The sequence below is a fragment of the Canis lupus genome, chromosome 11 (assembly GCF_011100685.1).
Source record: "Canis lupus familiaris isolate Mischka breed German Shepherd chromosome 11, alternate assembly UU_Cfam_GSD_1.0, whole genome shotgun sequence".
In the NCBI taxonomy this organism is placed as follows: Eukaryota; Metazoa; Chordata; class Mammalia; order Carnivora; family Canidae; genus Canis; species Canis lupus.
Genome location: NC_049232.1, coordinates 7,279,328 through 7,285,327, shown reverse-complemented (window position 1 = coordinate 7,285,327; position 6,000 = coordinate 7,279,328). Strand labels below are relative to the sequence as shown.

At 34.5% G+C, this 6,000-nt stretch overlaps 1 long non-coding RNA gene across 1 annotated transcript in view; it reads right to left on the bottom strand.

Moving 5' to 3' along the window:
* Positions 1–259: 259 nt before the first annotated feature.
* The window catches only part of LOC119873857, a 228,991-nt gene continuing 223,250 nt past the window's right edge, over positions 260–6,000 (bottom strand). Inside the window, exon 5 of the long non-coding RNA XR_005366550.1 lies at positions 260–416. This is a non-coding gene — a long non-coding RNA (uncharacterized LOC119873857). The remainder of the gene's footprint in view (positions 417–6,000) is intronic.

The following is a 6,000-nucleotide window of genomic DNA, read 5'->3' as shown; positions in this document are numbered from 1 at the left end:
AGACTATAGCAGCTCAAATACAATCCCAGTATATTTCTCTTTCATGTTAGCAGATCGGCCAGTACAGGCTGGAAGAACCACTGTGCTTCATGAGATCGTTAGACCCAGTTTCCCTCCATCTTGTTACTCTGTCCTAACCTCCAGTATATTACCCTTATCCACATACTGTAAACTGTCCCACCACTACCATACTTCCACTTTAATTCCGAGGATGAATAAAGAAAGACGTAGAGGGCAAGTAGTTTTATTTTAAGGGGCATGACCTCACAACTGGGCACATCAATTTTATTCATGTATCATATATTTCATCAGACGTAGCTCGATGTGCACTGCATCTCATTCTGTCTCCACATCTAGCTGTCGGATAGGCCAGCAAAAGAAATGTCTTCTCTCTGTGGTCATGTGTTCAGAGTAAGCTGGTGGCATGAGTGAGAGAGGAAGGAGTTTTATTATTTGAGTTTAAAAGGAGATCATTGTACCAGGGAAGAGTTCATAAACTCGTCCATTATTCCCTTGGAATAATTAGGTTAATTCTAATTTCTTTTACATCCCCAAACCAGAAATTTTATCTTTGATGAAAGCACTAATTATATGCAAACCCAAAGAGAAAATTTAAGATCATGACAAAAACTTTTTTAACAAAGAAAAAAAAAAACCATGCTGAAATCAAATTATTTTGACCAAACTTGTGTGTACATCTGTCATTTCTTAATTGTTTCCTTAAGATAAAATTTCAGAAGTACAATTGCCATATCAAAGAGAACATAATCTTTTAGACTTCTGATGTATGTTACCAATATTTCATCCAAAACTCTGTATCAATTTACACTCCAATCAGAAATGCAGTAAGATGCATTTGTTTCGATCTTTTTGTAAAGAGTTTTATTGAGGTGTAATTTATACACTATAAAAGTCACCCATTGACGTTTATATTTCAATGACTTTTAATAGATTTATGCAGTTGTGTAACCATCACCACAATAGTAGAACACTTCTATCACCCTGAAAGATTCACTGCTGGCCAACTGCAATCAATCCTGGCTCACATCCCCAATCCCAAGCAAATGTTGTTTTCTATCTTTTAGAGACCTGCTCTTTTCAGAAATTTCATATTCATGGAATCATGCAACACATAGTTTTTTGTGTCCGGTTTCTTTCACTATTTTACAATCCTTTTGAGATGTATGTATGTCATAGCATGTCCGTGCAATCTGTTCATTATTATTGCTGAACAATACCCCACTGGATAAATATGATGCATTTTGTGTACCATTTCACCAGGTGATGGGTATTTGGATTGCTACCACCATTTTTTTTTGCAATTATAAGTAATAAATATCTATGAACATTTTGGTTTCAGTCTTTGTGTGCACCGAGATTTCAACTGTTTCTCAGTCTTACTAGAACTATGTTAATACAACAGTCCTAAATGTGAGAATATGTACATTCACTTGTGATACAAAAAAGTACTAATTCCCATATTTCTAAAAGCAGTGGAATTTTTTTAAAGGGTGTTTATTGAAAGTGACAGTTCACATTCTAAAGCCATTTCTATTCCGTAATATTTTTTTTCTGATTCTGTTGCTCCGAAAAGGGGCACTGTATTGTTTCAATGGAGAAAGGGTGGCATCATCTTTCCTAAGTTCTGGCACACACTAAGTTATTCAACGATGTGTTAGAAAACACTGCATTTTGATTTACATGTATGATGCGCTTTATTTTTATATTTTAAATTCAGACACCCATTCAACGAATATTTATTCATCATACACAACAAACCAGATCCTACATTTGGAACTCAAGGAACAAAACAGAACAGAATATGGCCCTTGTCTACATGGAGCTTTACAAACCAAGGAGGCAATCACAGTTCACGTTTATAAGAGGATAATTGCTATCTACAATAAAACTAGTTTTAAAAAAACCCTAGATCTACAGGAAATAAAGAAAAATCTATTTCAACATTCAAGACATCTGAAAAGCATTGCCAGAGGAAGAAATATCCAAGCTGAGATCCAAAGAAAGAAAGGAAGGGTAATCTAAGGAAGAAGACAGAAAAATAGGGAGAAAATGAAAGGGGGGAAAGAACATGCACAAAGGCCTCGAGTCATCAGAATACAGCATCTTTGGAGAAATACAGGTAATTGTTATGGATGGGCTAAGCAAAGCTTTTGAAAGGGCAATAACAGCAGAAGGAGCTGGAGCAAAATCATGAAAGGATTTGTAAGCCATAAGGAAGCCCTGTAAGTCAAATCTACTTATACTCCAGGCACCAGGGTCCTCCACAATCATCCCTGTTCACATCATCAGGCTCAGTTAAAGCTTAAGGAAACCTTTTATGGGCCTTGAAACCATAAGCATTCACGATACATGGATTCACTATTTCACAGAACCCTAAAAACCTCCTTTAGAATTTAAGTGAGTTAGACATACAGGGTAGGTCTGTCTCCTCTATTAGAAATGTAAACTCTTAAGACAATGCATTTACATGTGTCCAGTTCACTCAAAATTTTAGCATTATTCCATAGCCTCTTGATTTTAAAAGGCTCTTAAACAAATTTGTGTTGAATCACAAGAATGGATTTACTCTTTATCATATGGATACTGAATAGGTCCTGATGACTTTGAGGCATATTTTTGCTTTGAGCAAGTCACTATTTTGCAGAGAATGCCCTGAAGAAAGAGGGCAAGACTTGATATAGAAGGACAAGTTAACAGTATGGACTAGTTGTTTATAGTCAGACAATGTCCTAAGTGCTTCATGTATTTTATACCTCTGAATTATCACAACTCTGTAATGTAGATTCTATCTACATCACTACTGAATTGTGTAGGAAAATGGAAACATTATTATTGATGAGAATATAAGTTAGCATACAACTTCAGTGGAGAGGAATTCCGTAATGTCATAATTTTAAACGTACATATTCTATTCTTAGGTTTAATCCTAAAAAATATATTTTTATGCATGAATATGTATATATACATAATACATAAAATATGTTTACAGTGGCATTTTACACAGTTTTTTGTTGTTGTTTTATAGTAAACATTGGAAACAAGCTAATTGTCCATCATCAGATGACTGGCTAACAATTTATGGGATAGAGTAGAATACTAAAAAGCTACTTTTTAAAAAATGAAATAGATATAGAAAAAAGCCCCACGTAGTTTTTAAGTGAAATTATCTTACATATATTGTATTCCCATTTGTGTAAAGATTTTCTACATACCTATCATCTATTATTGATCTATCTCCTTCCATCTATTGACGTATCTTTGTAAATGAATGAGTAATTTCTGGAAGAGAACACAAAACACTAATAGTGTTTACTTCTAGAAAAAAAATGAATACATGAGAGATACAGATGGAAGACAGTTTCATTTCCTCATAAGCTTTACTGTGTTTTAAAAATATGTTTTGCCAATTACCAAAGTGGATTTTGCTCTCTGGAAGACTTTTTAAAATTACCCAACTCCCAAATCCAACACATGAAATTTTAACTTTTTGGCTGAAAAACTTTTGTGCTTAGCATGATATTTGGCTGCCAATGAGGCATTGTAAGTTAAAGTATAAAACACAGAGTTTTGAATATTATTATTTTGACCAGGATACCTGCGGAAAACAGATGGCACAATTAAATTAGAATAAGTTAAGGAATGTTTGATAAAGAGATATTTTATTTATAAAGGTTCTGTCAGGATGGGAAAACTCAGGGACAGTGCAGTGCAGTACTCTAAAGCTAATGCTAAGTTACTTCCCTTAGGTTAAAAGGGCTAGAGGAGAAGTGTTACCAGAAAACAGACATGGGCACTTCTGGAGAAGGTCTTCCAATAGGAGGTAAAGCCTTTTCTGAAATAGCACAGCAGAACTGCAACAACTTTTCAGGGAGAGAGCTGGGACTATACACCCCTCACTGTCCTCCTTCGTTTTGGTCTCTTGCTAGGGTTTGTCATCAACTGACAAAGGACAAAGAAGTCCACTGATACAGTAAGCTTCCCATAGCACCAAGAAGGACAGAGAAGGATGGAGAGTAAATCTGGAAGACTAAGTGGATGATCATCTACCCAAAAGTAAAACTGGTTCTGATATCAAGTCCTATAGAAAGTTACCAAAGTTATGACCTTGAGAAAGTCAATTTACTTGGTCTTAGATATTTTTATATGCTACATTAGTTAGGATCCAATGAGAGGCAGAAACCTCATCAGTAATATGAACAGAGAATTTGATATAAAGAAGTGTTAACCAGCTAAAATGTGAGTAACTACTAAACTGAGTAGAAGATTCTACAGGGTACAGAAATAGCTAAAGCGGGAATCAGCTACTACCTCAAAGGTTAAGGCACAGTGAGCAATAAAGGAATTAAAAAGTTGTAAGATATACCTGCAATGACCAAGTAGAATTTGTAAATAAAAAGACGATATCACTGAGGTGCCTGATTGACTTATTTGGTTAAGCATCTGACTCTTGAATTTTGGCCCATGTCATGATCACAGGGTGGTGGTATGGAGCCCTAAAAAGGGCTCTGTGCTCAGCACGGAGTATGCCTGTCCCTCTCCTCTGCTCCTCCCTCCCACTCCCTCTCTTGCTCACTTTCTCTCTAACAAATAAATAATTTTTTAAAAAGACAGTATCACTTACATAAGAATCCCCAAAGTTAAAAAAAAAAAAACAAAAACAAAAAAAAAACAAACAAACAAACAAACAAAAAAAAGAATCCCCAAAGTTGAAATACTTAGGTATAAATTTAACAAAATATGTATATGATCTATATAAACAAAACAAAAACTCAGAATAGAAAAAAATTAATGGAAAAGTAGTTCATTTCATGGATAGGAAGCTGTAATATCAAGATGTCAGAGCTTGGCAATATGATCTAGAGATTCTATACCACCAGGCAAAATTCCATCAAGCTATTTTGTGGATATTGACAAAAGATTGTAAAGTCATGCAGAAAAAGCAAAGATTCAGAATAGCCAATACAATCTTGAAGGAGAAAGAAGCACAAAGTTGGAGGACTAATAACTACCCAGCTCTAAGACTTAGTATAAAGTTATAGTCATCAAGACAATGTGGTATTGGCAAGAGAACAAAGAGATCAATGGAACATAATAGTCTATAAACAGATCTACATTAATATAGGTAAGGAATATTTGACAAAGAAGCAAAGGAAATTCAATGAAGCAAAGATTATCTTTTTAAACAAATGGTGGTGGAATAACTGGACGTCCACATGTAAAAACATGGATGTTCAGATTCTATATTCCTCACAAAAATGAACTCAAAGTGGATTATAGATCTAAAAGTAAAACATAAAAATATAAAACTCCTAGAAGATAATATAGGAGAATACCTGAAAAACCATGGGAATAGTGAGTAGGTTTTATATACAATATCAAAAGCACAACTCATAAAAGAAGTAATTGGTAAGCTAGATTTCATTAAAGTTAAAATAAAATTTTTGCTACATGAAAGATAATGTTAAGAGAATGAATAGACAAGTCACAAGCTAAGAGAAAATACGTGTAAAAGACACATTTGATAAAGGATTTTTACCCTTTATTCACATTTGTTTTGTTTCTTAAATCCAACATCTGAGTGAAATCATACTCTCTCAAGACATTGTCAATGGCAAGATTTCATTATTTTTGATGGCTGAGTAGTAGTCCATCATACACACCCCCCCCACACACACACACACACACCCCACATCTTCTTTATCCATTCTTTTGTTGATAGACACCTGGGCTATTTCCATATTTGGCTATTGGGGACATTGTTGCTATTAAGATTGGAGTGCAGGTGTCCCTTCAAGTCACTATTTTTACATCCTTTTTAAAATTTTATTTATTTTATTTTTTTATTTTTACATCCTTTGGATAAATACTTAGTGGTACAATTGCAGGATCACAGGATAGTTCTATTTTTAACTTTTTGAGGAGCCTCCATTCTGTTTTCTGGAGAACCAGTTTGCATTCCAAGCAGCAGTACAAGAGGTT